Below are 17,690 nucleotides of genomic sequence, written 5' to 3'. Positions count from 1 at the left end.
TGAATTGAGTTAAATAACCCCATCTTCTTCAGGATATTATCGACAGTTATTGAAAGAGTGCACATAAAAATCATACACTCACAAGTGACAGTTATTTTATTAAAAAAACTAAATGTGATAGAATTGATTTTTTTTAATTGCCAAGACAAAAACCAGTTGAGAATAATTTTGTAACGTATACTTATTCTCCGAAGTATTGACTCCTTCAAGGAGGAAAATGAAGTAGATTCTCAAAAGTCAATTTAATTTTGTCTTCAAGTTTAAATCTTTTTAAATAGCACTATTTCACAACTCTGCAACAATGGCATCCACTGAAGTACTTTAGAACATGCAATGGGTTGAGAAACTAGCAGATAGCATAATGGTTAAGTCTCTGGACTCACATGGAGTCGACGGCGGTTCGAGTCCTGAACCTGACGGCTTAAATTCAAACCAGGCAAATGAGTGTGAGTGCCGAAGATCCTGAGATAAGAATGGAGGAGAAGGGGTTGTGGTGAGGCCATCACCGCTGGGGGATGACTTTCCTTGCTTTCTGTCTCTCTGTCTGTCACTGTCTCTCCGGTGAGTATACACATCCTATAGCAAAATCTCTTAAAAAAAAGTACACATCCTATAGCAAAATCTTCTCTTAAAAAAAAAAAAAAGAACATGCAGTGGGCTTGTTTACTGAAAGGAAATGATTCTCAAGATTCACTTAGACATGAACAAGGGAAAGGGTAACAGATTCAGGAGAGAGTAGGTGTTTGTCACTACCTGCGCTTCTACCTCAGTGCAAGTCTCAGGAAGAATTCAGGGGAGTGGCCTGGGCAGCAGGTGGACCCCTTGCTATACCATCTTCACTTTTCACCAAATTCAAGCATCAGTTTTTAATATGTTTAAAGAAAATTACGGTGTCTGACTGTTTTTAATTTGACCAATTATCTAATCTACAATTTCTACTGTAAAAAAAGAAAAGTCTTCAAAATTCAATAATAAAACTTGTGAAATGTCAGAGGCAAATATGATAATAATAAAAATCACACAGACAGCTATATTTGCTCTAAAGGGCACCAGGCCTTGTCAGATCCTGTCTTGAGACCCAAAATGCACAGATGGTGGGTGATGATGTCTGTAAAGACAGAGAAGAGGAGACACCAATGGCTTTACTAAGATCAGTGAATGAGTGTCAGGAGCATCTTTAAGAAGAGTTTTAGTAGCACTGCTAAGAGACAAGTCTTTCTTAAGATAGCCGACAACATCACCTGGAACCCTAGACTGCTCACCTGCTAAATTCATTAAAAAATATCCTGCCTGCGAGACGAGACACGAAAACCCCAAACATCTAGGCCATCACACCTAGCTCTCCTTAACTGCCCTTCCTACAGTCAGTGTTCAGGGCACTGCAGCCCACCTAGAGCTTCAAAAGGAATCTTACCCATGAGCATAAAGTTTCACTTATGCAAGATGAATAGGTTCTAGAGGTCTGCCATGTAACATCAGGCCTAGAGTTAACAATAATGTAATGTACACTTAAAAAATCTGTTGAGAGTAAGTCTCATGTAAAATGTTACAAATAAATAAAATAATAAAATGAAATAACATGACTTCTATAACAAGAGCTGCTGGCTGTGATAAATTTAAGTCATTAAGTAGCTTGTTACATTCAGAAATCAACCACATGAATCTTCTGAGCTTCTATTTCACTCCCTTAAAGAAATTTAGTAATGTCCAGAGCCATGCAGTAGAGGGACAGAACTTGTATCAGGCTTCAAACTTCGTGAGACTGAGGAATCCTTGGTGAAGTAAAACAGAGAGGGAGGTGGAGTGGTGGGAGAATGTACACAGGCCACCCTGTTCCAACTTCCTCCAGCCACAGCTCTATCCAGGAAGATCAGCGCAAAGAGCTCAGCCTAGTCCCCGTGCAGTCAACTGCCTGCGTTATCCAGGGGACAGGCAAAACTCAGAGACAAACAGGAGAACTAAGGTTCAACAAAACAAAGGAGGAGGGAAGCAGCTTTGACTCAGCTCCTGGTAATATGCATTTCCTAGTTTCCTGGGTTCAGCATGAGAGTTCTTTCTCAGTAATCACAGAAAGTCCCTTTCTGACTGTGTTATCATCCAAATGCACAGCATCCTCCATCCTACAGAAGGAACTCTCAGGCGCTGGTCCCTTTATAGCCCCTCTAACGCCTCATGTCACTTCCTTGGCTCACCACGGCTTCAGTGGGAGTCATTCACAAAGACAAGCAGGGGCCATTCTTCCCCAGATGGGCACTGGGGCCACCTTATGTGGCACCGATGATGCTCACAGCTCGTGTTGATGGCAGCAGAATGAGGTCTTTACAGTAGTTTCCATAGGTAATGCGGCAATAACCACCAAATTTAAGACTTCATAAAAAAACTTCATTCTCATTGTGAGAGAACCAAGAAACTGGGAAAAGAAATCTTCCTCTTTTTTTTTTTTTCCCCCTGCTAGAAAAAGAAGACTGGCATAGCATCTTAGTGCATCTGAGTGACTATTAAAGAGGGAACAATGATTTATACCAGCAGCCCAGTGGCCAAAGCTTTGGATTTCTTAACTCAGGTTTCCATTTCATTGGAAATTCTGTGTATTGGAATTGCAAACCCGTGCAGCCCTACTAAAGTAAACTAAAGTTCAAATGAGATTTATTAAGTAGGCTGTCATTTGAATTTATCTGCTCAGAAGTTTTGCATATTTGGGTGCATGTGTGAGGAAGAGGACAAGAGCACATACATTTGCAATTAGCTTTGCAAGCCCTGGGACACTTTAAAGTTCTTTCCATAAATCCTACGTGTAACCCTTAATTGTCCTGGCTGTGGATGTTTTATTTGTACACCATGGAGTACTTATTGCAGTGAATCCTTTTCCTACACTTTTATCCCATGTCTATTTTTCAAATCTATCATTTTAAAATGAAAGACAGATTCATTCAAGGAAAAAGAATGAATACTGGTGGTATAATGTGAAATATGCCAGTGGGCTGCGTTTTGAGCTCTGACAATGGGGATATGCTAGCTACCCTGACCCTTATATCTATGCATCTCATGAAAATGACCAAGTTCCCAAAGGCCCTGGGGGCTTGACACACACACACACACACACACACACCCCCCGTTAGGTTTGCTGGGTAGCTTAAACTTGCTTTTGCCTTTTATTCATTCTTCAATCTCTAAAGAGATTTTCCTACACAGAGTGACCTTGGATTTTGCTTTGTTTTCTAAACATCCACGTAGGCTGTAAAATGTGTACACATGCTTCCATTCTTACCTTTAAGCCCCAATGGTGAGGTCCACCTTCTCCTGACTCCTATGAGTTAAACATCTAACTCACTAAATGAAATCTCAGTAAAAAGATAAAACTGGTTCTCAAAATGCCACTTGCTGTTAGTTGAAATAAAGTAGAAAACCAAAGAACTGCCTCTGCAAAGTCAAAGGAATTTCAGTGCTTCTAAGAGTTATGCAGTGGGAAGATAAATTCAAAGATGCTTCAGTTAAATACACTTGTGAAGAATGCAATGTAAACGGGACCAGCAATTAGTGTAATGGCTATGTCGCTGAACTCCTACATAGCTGACCATGGTTCGAGTGCCGGACCCAGTGGCTTAAACTCACGCCGGGTGCGTGTGCATGCGTACCCAAGATCCCGAGAGGAGAATGGAGGAGAAGGGACTGCGGCATGGCCATCCCCCCCCAGGGCCGGATGATTTCTCGCTTTCTGTCTCTCTGTCTCTGTCTTTCTGGCGAGCGCACACGCCCTATAGCAAAAACCTCTCCCCCGCCCCCCCAAAAGAAGAATGCAATGTAAGTTAAGCTTTCCATGGCTAAGTTACAAAAAAAAAATGCCGCCACTTAAGAGAGATTGTATTAAAAACTAGTTGGTAACTTATAACACTATGCACAATTAACTAATTTTAATGAGTAAAGGAATACCATATTCTTAATAATAGGCACCACAGAAACAGTGCTATATAAAATAAAATTGAAAGCTTATCTTATATCTTCAGCAAATATCATGCAGTACTGATACTACATAGTGCTGACACATTTTAAAGTGGAATGACAGTACACAATGAAGTTTGGTAGATGCAATGACCACTATGACAGATTTTTGGTACATTTCAAAAAATAATACAGAGCCATGATATTTTGGCTCCTTGATAATATTCAAATCTGGAGCATTAAATTTAACATTAAAAAGGATATTTTACTTTTTATTGATTGCAAATTCATATTAGTCTAATATGTAGTCATTTTTCATATAGTTAAAAAGAACAATTGCAGAAATTTAACTATTCATCTCAATTACTTGGATAGCATCAGAAGAAAAAAAAATATATCACATCAGTCACTACAATAGCTCCAGCATTAAAAGCCTACAGCAAAGATATTCCATTTGGTTGCAAGTAGCACTTAAATAAATCAGCCGGAGATGAAAATCCAATATTAACTGCCCAGTATTGTCTTCTCCATTGTTCTCTCATGAGGAGTGAGGAAGGGCAAGGGACATGAAAAGACGTGACTACGCCTTTGAAGGGATTACTGCAGTTTGGTTTTAATAATGAGACTAATCCTGTAACTAGCAAAGAAAAATTCTCCTGATACACAATGACAAAGATGTTGCTTTTTATCACTTTCCCGCCTCCATCAAGGCATGAAATTCTTGTTGATTACTCAAATACTAACAGATGACTAGCTCCATCACCATATCCCTCACCAGCAGTAATCCTTGATAGGATATACCACTCTAATTCTGCCCAAATCCCAGATGAGGCTGGGTTAGCCTAGAATCCAGTGTACATGGGAAGTAAAAAGGGAAAAAAAAAAACAAAAAAAAACACTGTATTCTCTTTCAATTAATCAAATGTTTTAATTCATTCTTAAAATGTAGGTCTACATATGGCATCAAAATTCTGCCAAATAACTTATGCTGCAAACCAAGAGCCAGAAAAGTGTAACCTGTGGACCGAATCTGGCCCATCTCTCCTGGTTTTGAAAATAAAGTTTTATTGGAACTCATCCACTGCTTATTTGTTTACACATTGTCTATAGCTATTTTCCTGCTTCAATAACAGAGGTGGATTTTCATGACAAAAATGTTCTGGCTTGCAAAGTCTAAAATACTATAATGTAACTCGTTAAGAGAAAGTTTGAACTTTCTTTTTACTTTTGATTCTTTTTAATTTGCTATAGGGCGAGAGCTTTCACAGGAAAGAGAAAGAAATAGAAGTGGTTTAAGTGAGAACTCCCTCCCCCCCCCCCCCCCCCCCAAGGAGGAATGACTATGGTGCAATCCTGTCTCCTCTCCAGGACTTTGGGCACATAGGCACATGTGCCCAGCATGTATTCCAACCCACCAAGTCTGGGACTTGAATGGTGGAGTCAGTCATGTGGGCTCCAGCTACCCTAACCATCAGGCCACTTGCTGGTCCCATTATGAATTTCCAATCAATACTTTAAAAAGAAAGTGTTTTTGGTAAGAGGTTTTTTAAAGAGGTTTTTGTCTTAAGGCACCTGCACTCACCAGAGAGAGAGAAACAGGCAGATCCAGTGAGAAGAAAAGTGAAAAAAATCACTCCCCAGGGAGATGGCCACAAAGGAATCCCCTCTCCTCCATTCTCCTCCTGGGATCTTGGGCATGTAAGCACATGCACTTGGTGTGATTTTCAAGCCACCGGGTCCAGGACTCGAATCATAGTCGGCCATGCGGGAGCCCACCACCATAACTGCTACACCACTTGCTTGCCCCAGTCAGTTGTCTTTTAAGGTAATCCCAAAATAAGATGCTTATTCATATTCTCAACATGTACAAGAATTAATCCTGTTCTGTTTTCCTGAGAAAAAAGGTCTTCCAACAGTTTAAATGGTTCGTTGAACCAGCAGTTAAAAATAAACAAAGTCAAAATACGAATGACTATGGTGCAATCCTGTCTCCTCTCCAGGACTTTGGGCACATAGGCACATGTGCCCAGCATGTATTCCAACCCACCAAGTCTGGGACTTGAATGGTGGAGTCAGTCATGTGGGCTCCAGCTACCCTAACCATCAGGCCACTTGCTGGTCCCATTATGAATTTCCAATCAATACTTTAAAAAGAAAGTGTTTTTGGTAAGAGGTTTTTTAAAGAGGTTTTTGTCTTAAGGCACCTGCACTCACCAGAGAGAGAGAAACAGGCAGATCCAGTGAGAAGAAAAGTGAAAAAAATCACTCCCCAGGGAGATGGCCACAAAGGAATCCCCTCTCCTCCATTCTCCTCCTGGGATCTTGGGCATGTAAGCACATGCACTTGGTGTGATTTTCAAGCCACCGGGTCCAGGACTCGAATCATAGTCGGCCATGTGGGAGTCCACCACCATAACTGCTACACCACTTGCTTGCCCCAGTCAGTTGCCTTTTAAGGTAATCCCAAAATAAGATGCTTATTCATATTCTCAACATGTACAAGAATTAATCCTGTTCTGTTTTCCTGGGAAAAAAGGTCTTCCAAGAGTTTAAATGGTTCGTTGAACCATCAGTTAAAAATAAACAAAGTCAAAATACATGTATATTTTGCCTTACTAAAAGTTGAGTTATTTATCTGATGTTTTTTAATGTAATTCCTAATCACCCACAACTTGGTAGAAGTTTCTATGTAAGACTCCTGACTGGCTTAGTCTTATTTATTGACTTTTGAGCATGTTTCGTCATTTGAAAAATGGGGATGATAACAGTACCTAATTCCTACAGATCTTTTGGGACAAGTAAGGGGCTAACCCTCATAAACCTCTAGAACCTTGACCAACATAGAAGAATCAGTTGGCAGATACTAAATTAGCTCGATTAAGACTAGAAAATTCTTTTATCCTTCATGATGGTCCAGACTGTCACAACAGATAGTGGGGGAGAGATTACACCCCAAACCTGCCTGCACTTCATAAAGAATAGGTCTGGAGGTGCCATAATCTGTCATTTAATCTGAAGAAACTGGCATACGTTTTAAGTAAAAAAATTAATAAGTCTATTTATCAGGTGGAACAGAGCACTGGTTATGGTAAAAACAAGAATAAACAGACTAATTGGACAAGACCTACAGAGGTACTAAGAAGATACATTAATATATTTTGTTTTAGCGGAACTTTGAAAAATGGTGCAGGCAAAGAATCTTTCTGTGCTATACAACCAGATCTTCAGTTTTCATATCCTGTGAACATTTCATACTTCATAAGCATGCTGAAGGGATAAAAATAAAAGGAAATGTGTAAAGCACCTGGCATAGTATCTGGCTCTTTGGGAACTACATCAGTTCCTTTCTTTTCTTCCTTCCTTCTTTCCTTTCTTCCTTGCCTCCTTCCTCCCTAATTGCCAGAGAGCATGTATGCTTTCCAGAGAGAGAGGGGGAGAAGGACAAAGAACCCCCAAGAGAGCATAATCACATTGCAATTCCTTCTCCAGGTCTCTGTTCTGTCAGGATTTGGGGCATGCACATCTGTGTGCTCTGTTTTTCAAGTTGTTGGGGCCAACATTTGAACTACACGGGGCCATGTTGGATATGGCTTCCTAATCATTAGGCTTTAAGGCTGGCCCAGCTTCTTTATTTATTGAGCTCCAGTTTTCCCTAAATAAATGCCATCGGGGAGGTGGCAAGGGACTTTAGCAAGCCTAGGACACTCTGAAAACCCTCATCATGTCACAACTGTCCTACTCATTGAACATGCACTGAAATCCAAAATGACTAAGAATGAACAGCATTTAAGTAAATTTATACATGAGTATGTACATAAGGATATATAAGTGGATTATATTTACTGTAATGGATGCATTCCTATAAAGTCATGCTTTCAGTAATTTTTGAAAAACCGAATTTCTCTCAGTACAGGAGAAATAGTGGTTATCTGAAGGCAAACCCTAGTCAAAATGAGCATTTTTCATAAGCATGCTGAAGGGATAAAAATAAAAGGAAATGTGTAAAGCACCTGGCATAGTATCTGGCTCTTTGGGAACTACATCAGTTCCTTTCTTTTCTTCCTTCCTTCTTTCCTTTCTTCCTTGCCTCCTTCCTCCCTAATTGCCAGAGAGCATGTATGCTTTCCAGAGAGAGAGGGGGAGAAGGACAAAGAACCCCCAAGAGAGCATAATCACATTGCAATTCCTTCTCCAGGTCTCTGTTCTGTCAGGATTTGGGGCATGCACATCTGTGTGCTCTGTTTTTCAAGTTGTTGGGGCCAACATTTGAACTACACGGGGCCATGTTGGATATGGCTTCCTAATCATTAGGCTTTAAGGCTGGCCCAGCTTCTTTATTTATTGAGCTCCAGTTTTCCCTAAATAAATGCCATCGGGGAGGTGGCAAGGGACTTTAGCAAGCCTAGGACACTCTGAAAACCCTCATCATGTCACAACTGTCCTACTCATTGAACATGCACTGAAATCCAAAATGACTAAGAATGAACAGCATTTAAGTAAATTTATACATGAGTATGTACATAAGGATATATAAGTGGATTATATTTACTGTAATGGATGCATTCCTATAAAGTCATGCTTTCAGTAATTTTTGAAAAACCGAATTTCTCTCAGTACAGGAGAAATAGTGGTTATCTGAAGGCAAACCCTAGTCAAAATGAGCATTTGAAAAGTGAAACCCGTCAGTTTACATGTTGGTAAGTCACACTTTACATAAGGAATTTGCTTAAAATGGCTTATAACCATGTGGATGAATAGCTCTTTTAAAGTACTGATTCTATTCTGTATTCAAATGTAGAGATTATGCATGCTTGTCAAAAAATAAAGAATAGGGAAGTCTATGGGAGATTTTTGCATTTTACATGGTATATAGATATTACTTCTCCCTTAATAGAATTTATTTAAATTTGATGGCAAACATCACCCACATTTCAACACTTGTCATATACATCACACCTTGAGCTGATTCCACCTCACCAATGTTCTAAAATGTCCTTCATTACTAACGAAGTATGTACTTTTATCAAAAGAGCAAAAATGCATCAAGGAATTTTACACATGCCTATTGTGCGAAAGGGAAATATTTGTTCAAAAAAACCACTTGCTCTATGCTGTGGGTATCAGCCTCAAGTCCATCCACCTACATGGCCTGGAAGGGATAGCTGTCAAACACTGAGCTATGTAAGGGAAGATCCCTTTTAATCTCCTTACCCTATTTTCTTTCTTTCCTTTTTTTAAATTTATTTATTTACATTCATTCACTGTACATAATACAGCATACGAGATGAGATTTTCCATCCAGTGTACACTGTACACTGTTGTTGATTGGCTCAATCAAGCACATCAACATACATGTTATTGTCAACAAGTAATTTTACATTTCTTGTTTCCTGAATGTTTTGCTATTTTTTTCCCATCCTTGATTCCCTATCTCTTACCCTCTGCCATCTCCCACTCTCCTCCCACACCGTCTCTGGTATCTATGTTTGCTTTCTATATTTTTTTCCCCACATTTTATTGAGTCACTAAGGATCTTAATTAATATAAATATTTTCATAGCAAGCACAGCTGATAAATACATTTCCATGAACACAAGTCCAACTTTAGGCATATGCCTCAGTGAGTAAAATGAACATCCTATAAAGTAGCACCTAGCTGGTGCTACATATCTTACTGTAGTCATTAAATAGGTATTTTTAATGCATTTTTTTTAATTTCAAGAAAAATAGTTTTAGTTGTCTTTTTTTTCCTGAAACTTTTTTTTTTCTTTTTAACTTAATTTATATTTATTCCCTAAGCATCGTCACATCATATCAAATGTGATTTCCCATCCAGAATATACTGCATAGTGGCTTTAGGGAAAAAAAAATCCTTACCCTATTTTCTTATTGGAGGTTGTCTAAATTATAAAATTAAATTCATGTAATTCACCCCAACAACAGACACTGAACACAGAATTCCCAAGGTTGACACCCAGAGCATGAACTAGCCAGCCAGAAGTCATATTCTTTGGTCCATGCTGGAGTCTGAAGCAGAGAAAGCTCTAGAAGCAAAATTGTTCATTATCACCCAGGGACTAAAAAGGAAAGAGCCAATAACTTATGAATCTGCAGGTGAAGATGTTGGTTCTTTACTATTTTCGTGGTGTGAATGAATCACAAGTCTTATTTTAAGGGACTCGGAAGTATCATAAGCAATTTCATGTGACAATATTTACTCCTCTGGGAAGGAAAAAAAAAAGGTACAATTAAAAAGAATGTTTCGTCTTCATATTTGAACTCAGAGAATATAATAAATCATCAATAAACTTCATCTTCTACTAGAACTTCAGGACATAAGGATCGTAGCCACAGCATCGAGGGTAATATCAAGGGTAATATCACATTTTCTCATGCTAATCAGATGGTGGAAGATGATGCATATTCAAATGGGCAGGGAGAGCTGAACTCAAGATGGGCCACAAAATGGCAAATCACGTGTAACAGTGACACTGAACTGTGGCCAAAGTGACCAGTACAGGCATCTTCTCTCACAGGCTCTCAAATCCTCACTTATTTCTTACATGCCCAACACCAGGTGATTATGTCCAATGTTTACTGAATTCTGAAACAAATATTTGGGGTTCATACTGAGAACACACTGTAAAATGAATAAAGGTTTCCTTCAAGTTTTATACTGAAATACAGATTTCACTGTTAATGACAGTTTATCTTTTTAGTGACTCAATTTCCAAATTCAAATGTATTTATCTTTTCAATTTGCCACAGGGCAAGTGCACTCACTGGATAGAGAGAGGGAGAAAGAGAAAGAGGTAAAGTGAGAAAGTATCCCCTGAGGGGGTCAGCCATGCCGCAATCCCAATCCCATCTCCTCCGCTGTCCTCTCAGGACCCCAGGCATAGGCACACACAGGCACCTGGCATGCTTCCCATGAAGGGAGTCTAGGACCAAATGGCACAGTCAGCCATGAAGGATCCAGCCACAAACACAATGCCACCAGCAACTCCCCAAATTTATATTTAAAAAACAAAAACACATTGACCTTCAAGTTTCTTCTTTTAACCCAATGAAATAGTGAACTGATGAACACAAATGAAGAAAGACTGTGTTTAATTTTTCTTCCTTATGCAGGGATTATTCAGAAGTCTCCATCTGCATAAAGCGGAGAGTCTGCCAGAGAGCTGAGGTCACTGAGATACACGGACCTGGATGAAATCATGACCATTTGCACAACACTCTATCCACACGCACTTGAAAATATGAACGCCAGATTTCTTAAAAAGAGAAAAGAATACTAAGTAACACTTAAACACAAAATTCCTTGCTTATCTTTGGATCCCACAAGAAATTAAAATAGTATAAGAAGTGTGAGAAAATGTTTTTGATTGTTACTTTAATGTTAGTTAAAGGTGTGTGAGTACTAATAAATGAGAATACAGAAGTGAGCCTCTCAGCCACATACACATTTACAGTACAACATAGCACCAGAATGTGCCAAAACACAAATTAGGCAAATTGGAAATGGACAGATCTGCATTCCTACATCACAGTGAAATTAAAAGAATGACCTATTTTAAATCTCCAAGGCTTTGATAATATGAAAAAAAAATTATAAAAAACACAGGACTAAAGTCTGCATGTGACCTTGACGTTATCAAACACAACTAGAGATTTTCTATTTTAAATTCTCTGCACTCCCCATTTGGAACCTGGCATTGAAGAACAAAATGTTTACTTTCCAATGCTCAATAGCTTGCTACCATATCACCCATGATCCACACTGCTAGGTAAATACAACATCTAAAGTCAGGTAATCAATTTTAAGACATAAATTAGCAAAATAATTTATTCCACTGATAGCATAAAAATGTCAAGGGTAGCTAATTAGAATTATATGCACAGTGTGCTAGTTATCTTTAAAAAATAAAAGCACATATCCTGCTTACCGTGACTGATCTCAGTGATGAGAGTACCAATGGGTTACTAAGGATAATTAAAAGGCCTTGGTAATACAGCACCATTACCCTTGGTACCACACGAATCTGAAGAATATCATTTATGGTATAGATAGAACATATGTATTATACTGGATCATTTACATAGCTGTTCCCAATGAAGGAAACTTGATACCCTTATTGAAATTTTATTTGAGAAGCACACAAGAACCATCCAAATGTGAAATGGTTATGACCCATCGCTGTTGCCATGACTGTTTTTATTTCCAAGTGTAATTGATACAGTGAGAAGATGAGTTACAGCTAAGAAAGGTAACAGAGTATCTGGTCAGACACTCCTCAGCCAGGCTGGTCATATTACCTACTTTATGAACGCTTGCATGAATCTGTTTGAGCGCATCGAAGTGATGACACAGAAGCCTGCAAGGGAGCACTCCATTCTGGACACAGGCGGCTGATGTGCTTGTGGATCAGGTAAGTACAAGGAGGGGATTCCATTGGTTAATGGTCCTTACTTAGGACCATAGTGACTAAGTAATGGGTGGTTCAAATAGAGCCAAACTAAATTGTAACATACATTGTTGCGCAATTTCTAGGTTACATGAAATAATAAACCTCCCTGGAGCAGTGTTCCAGTGTGGCATCAAGCAGAATTGGATTTAAAGCTCAACTCCACGCCTTCCTAGCTGTGTGGCCTTTGAGAAATTACTTAACTCTTCTGTTCTACAAGCACAAGTTCAATGGTCCTTCACCATTATTTCGTGAGGACAAAAGTAGAGAAGCACAATGGTACAGGTATTCTGTAGGCACACGACATACATGGAGTATCATTATTATTGAAGTTTCAGGTTCAAACAGGGTCAGAGTCTGGGGAAGGAAAAAAGTGAGAGAAGGAGCCTTCCCTTATCTTCTCTTTCTCCTTTCCATTATTTCTTCTCCAAGCCTGTGAATCCTAAAACGGAAATGGAGAGCATATAGGGAAATTTCAATAGCAGCGACCCCAGGGCAACTGACAACCTCAGGCCTCCCTGCCAACACCCACCCTGTTGAGCCAAGGATGGGCCACGTGGGCAACAGGGCAGACAACCTGGGGAAGGGCAAACAACAGTCTTAACACCAGCAAAGTAGATTAGTGGGCCAAACATTGAAATCTGAGAACTATTTTTATTCCTTCTTGGCCTAATTCTGGTCAAAGATATCTCTCTTTGGCCTGGGCATATTAGCTGTTTTATGATAAGAAGGCTTTGGCACATTAAAAAAGTCTGTAGTGTTACCAAAAAGGATTAAGAAAAGCCCCATTGCCCTCTACCACTGCTGGAAGAACTTTGCTCCTCAGTAGATTAGACTTGGAGAATAAGAAAATCCTATAGCCACTATCACCCAGATTGACCAAGTAAAGGTAGCAAAATAAAGTATATGGGTTTATTTTCTCAGTGAGTCTATGCAAAGGAGAGAAATGGCAAATGACGTGGGGAGGGGAAAGAAAACCTTTGGATTTGGCCGCAGCCCTACAAATGATTCTTGCAGAGAGCCAGAAGCACATGCCCATTCTCCATCAGCCATCCGATGACTGCCTCTGCTGTACAGTGTGTTAAAAAAAAAAACCAAAGCCACTTTTGTTTTCGTTTAAAATGAAAACATCTCATTTCCTATAAATATATACATATATATATAAGATTCACAATGAAGTAGAATACAAAACCAGGGAGTTCAACTAGTCTTAATGATGTTCAGTTTTTCCCAAAAGAATTATGTGCTGGGCCAATAAACCACTTCCAGTCTCTTATTATGGAAGGGGAAAAACAAAGACTAAGAGTGGAGCATCCCCAGAGCATGGAGCAGTACTTCAGAAAAATCACTTTGTTTCCCACCAGAAGGAAAATACTTAGTTGTCAGGACAATGAAGACCTACAGGCAGGGGGCTTTACACAAAGGGAGACTCTGAAGTTAGAAGGAAAAAAAAAAAAAAAACAGAAAGAAGACAGTAAGTGCTTGAGTTAAATATGACAAAGGGAATGATTTAGAAGGGCTTCTAATGAGTCTTCTAGGCAAAAGATGAGCCTTGTAGGAGCACCCTGTGAGCATTCTGTCCATCTTGTTCTTGAAAGAGAAAAGCAAAGAGTCCTGACGTTACTGATCTCGACCTTACAGGCTGAAGTTGACACGCGTTACCTCTCCTTTGGAAGAGTTGCGCACAGGTTGATCTGTTACCACAGCTTCTAAACTGGAAGATGTAACCTGCTCATCACAGACACAGGCTTACCTAAGAGTCACTTTAAAACATTAAAGGACAAGGTAGGAAAATCATTTTCAAAGTGAACTCTGTCATGGGAGCATCTGTGCATCAGGAGGACATGTGTTCATCAGCAGGTAGCCTCCCACAGAAGGAAGTTCTAATACGCAGCTAAACAAGAACTCTCATCTACAGAAGTAGTTCGTTGGCAGATACCTCTCTTCCTTCTTGCCCTGGGTATTTGGGGAAGAAGTGGCTTCAGCAGGTACAAGTTCAGCTGATGGACTGATAATCTGGTTCATTGAAAGGGACTGGTTATTGGGGAGTGTGTGCGTAGATGTTGCAATGATGCAATGACTCTGCTCAGACAAAACGGAGTCACACAAACAGAAAATATTTCAGTAAATGTCTATATACGTATACAACTACTCAAACGCCTAGTTCAAACAACAGAAAAAATCAACAACAATGAAATTACTGGGGTCTTGTGCAATTAGTGTGCCCCAAAATAAAGCATTCTTTTATTTACTACCATTGATAATTGCACATTCACAGACTTCATTTAAATGGGCTCATCTTAGGAGTTGGCAGGTGGTATGGTCGTTAAGGGTACTGGACTCCCACATGGCCAACCGTAGTTTGAGTCCCAGACCCAGTGACTTGCTTTCTCATTTTCTCTTTCACTCTGTCCCTCTCTGGTCAAATTAAAATAAATAACGAAATGAATGAATAAATAAATAAAGTTCAATAAAATAATTCTTTAAAATAAATAAATAGATGGAATCATGTTAGATATACTCTAGTGTCTGGCTTCATTTGTTCTGCCTAATATTTGTAAGAATTCTCCATACTCCTGCATAAATCAGTTTTTGTTGCTGCTGCTGCTGTGTGTAGTATTGCATTATATGTACAAAGACTTTTAAAATCCTTTCTACTATTAATAGGTATTTGGGTGATTTCCATTTTGAGACTAATATAGACAAAACTCTTATGAACATTCTGGTACATCTTTAAATCGTATATTCTTATCCTTTTTGAATGCGGAAATCAAGACTTCAAAGCCTAATATAGGCCTGAAATTCCAGCAGTTCTTCATACCACACTTACACACATCCAAGAAAGCAAAAAAGGAGAGACTTGGATATTGTGCTTAGTTAGCTGTCTTGTACTTTCCTATATTTTTATTCTTCAGGTATCTCTGCTTTTAGGAAATACCACTTGAAAAGTAGCTAAATTTCCCTTTTGCAAGCTGATATTTTTTCAGCAGAAATCTGAAGTACTATATAAGAAACCAATTTATAACTGATTTTGAAAATGAACCTTTCTATCAACCTTCAACCTTTTTCTGAGGAAGCTGAATGTATTAACTCATTCCAGATGCTAAATAAATATACTAGTCTTTTCCATCAAAATATATAACGCTGGGGTCAGCACGTGGCATGGTGGTTATAGCTTTTGGAATCCCATATAGTTGAGCATGGTCTGAGTCCCAGACCCATTGACTTGAAAGACATGCCAAATGAGTGTGCATGCATGCCCAAAATCCCAAGAGAAGAATGAAGGAGAAGGGATTGTGGCATGGCCATCTCCCCTGGGGGTGATTTCTCACCTTTTCTCTCTCCTTGGCGAGCACATGAACTCTACAGCAAAAACCTAATGAGCCCTATATCAAAAACCTGAAAAAAAAATTAAAACTAAATGCAGTGAGGGATCTGTGGGCAGGAAGATGTCTGAATTCCCCTTTTTCCTCCCAGCAGGCCTATAGCACAATGCTGGCCTTAAAGACTAGAGCATAAGACCAATCTCGCTCATGCAGAATATCTATCCATAGCCAAAGGTATGGTGATACAAGTTTTCATCAATATTTTGATTTGTGATGCTGAAAGACTTACACTAAAGTAATACAAAAGGTAAATGATTTCTTATTTCAAAAATCAGAGAGGAAACCAATGATATTAATAGTCTTATTAAAACAACTATAAGTCTACTAGACAGTGAACAAGTCAAAACAGGTTTGGTAATACTACAAAATTCAATTAAACTCTCCTTTTCATAGGGGATTGTCTAGTCCTACCATGCAGCTTTCTATTTTCTTCCTAGAGTTAAACATCACACAGATATCAAATAACATTGTCCTAGGAGCTGTTTTCCTTGCCAGCTCACAGTGCCACCTGTGGCTGAACTCTGGCTCTGGTATGCAGCATGCATTTATGCTTCTCTGTTTTCACTCATGGGCCCTTGACCTTTAGCCTTCCATTACTATCACTGCAGTTTCCCTGTTTCCCCAGTATTCTATTTATAGTGACACATTTAAGAGATGGAAAGCAGATTGCAATTTTATGGACTTCCAATAAATGAGATTAACAGAAATTTTTTCAGACCACGGGGAGCCCACGATCACAACAGCACATTCCCAGAGGGGAACATGTTGAAGGAGTCAGTGGCAGCAACCTCTAGCATCTGGTGTTAAATATCCCTGAGTCCTATATACCCTCTTCCCATTACCTTCAGTATAGAAGAAAAAGTTGCAGATTTCCAGGCTGTTCACACACAATCAGGCTTGTCTCTCTGGTCAGCTATGGACAACCTCACTACTAGTCAGCTAGAGAAGTGAGTGAGTAGAAAATCAGACTTGGAGGAAATCAAGTTAAGAAGGACAATAAAATGGGTGAGATGGACAGATACAGATTTAGGACTCCCTTGCGCAGCATCTGCACCCATAAAGATGGTGGAGTTGTACCCCAAAGGTTGTTGAGAGGTAAGAGAAGGTAAAGGAGGGCATTGCAGAGGTTTTCCTTGCGGAATATATGGACATAGACATTGCCCCAAGCATCCACATAGAGACAAGTAACGCGCTTCATGCAATTTACAAAAGGGCAGACACCACGTAACGCTCTGTGCTAGGCTCAGTTTAGCTCAAAGAACAAGGACAGAGCAAGGCTTAACCTCAGGCAGAAGGCTGGTGCTAGGTGCATGGACTCAGGGAGTCCAGCCAGAGGGGTGTGCCCACTGAGTGTCTGGAGAGGTGCCTATCACTTCTTTCAGCTCCAGGTTTTCTCTGTCCTTTCTCGAGAGAAATATTCAGACTAACAAATGTGGCTACTTTCAAGTATTGTATATTCTAGGAGGAGATGTGGCGGGTGGTGGGGCAGGGGGAGGGGGACCTGCAGTCCCAAACAAATCAGCATGTGCCCTGTGGCATCTGCAGGTGGTAGGGATGTGTGACAAGACAAGAGGTCCTGATGACAAGCAGCTAAAAGTCATCATGCAACAGACGTGGCAGGCACCCCTTGCTACTTCTGTCCTCAGACCACTCACAGCCGGTCTGGCTCTCAGTCTCCATTTGGAAAGGCTGACTCCAGGTTGGACCAGGCCCGCAAAGGCGCCCATGACCCCAGGCCTACACAAAGCAGCAAAACCAGGTGAGAGGCAGGCGCCTAGTCTCATACGCTGAGACTCCTGCCTGGTTTTCAGAGCCCCAAGGCGCTGGGGCTGGCTGGCATAGCAGGCAACCACCGAGCAGGGTCCCCAGCTACCGCTCCCGTGGGAAAATACGGAGTCCCC

General features: G+C 40.0%; 1 protein-coding gene across 1 annotated transcript in view; it reads right to left on the bottom strand.

The window, feature by feature from the left end:
* The window catches only part of DOCK1 (dedicator of cytokinesis 1), a 597,377-nt gene that overhangs the window by 287,904 nt on the left and 291,783 nt on the right, over positions 1–17,690 (bottom strand). The window lies entirely within an intron of this gene.

Source organism: Tupaia chinensis, unplaced genomic scaffold, assembly GCF_000334495.1.
Source record: "Tupaia chinensis unplaced genomic scaffold, TupChi_1.0 Scaffold000197_1, whole genome shotgun sequence".
NCBI classification, from domain to species: Eukaryota; Metazoa; Chordata; class Mammalia; order Scandentia; family Tupaiidae; genus Tupaia; species Tupaia belangeri.
Note: the sequence above shows the minus strand (reverse complement) of the source record. Positions and strands in the feature narration are given on the sequence as shown.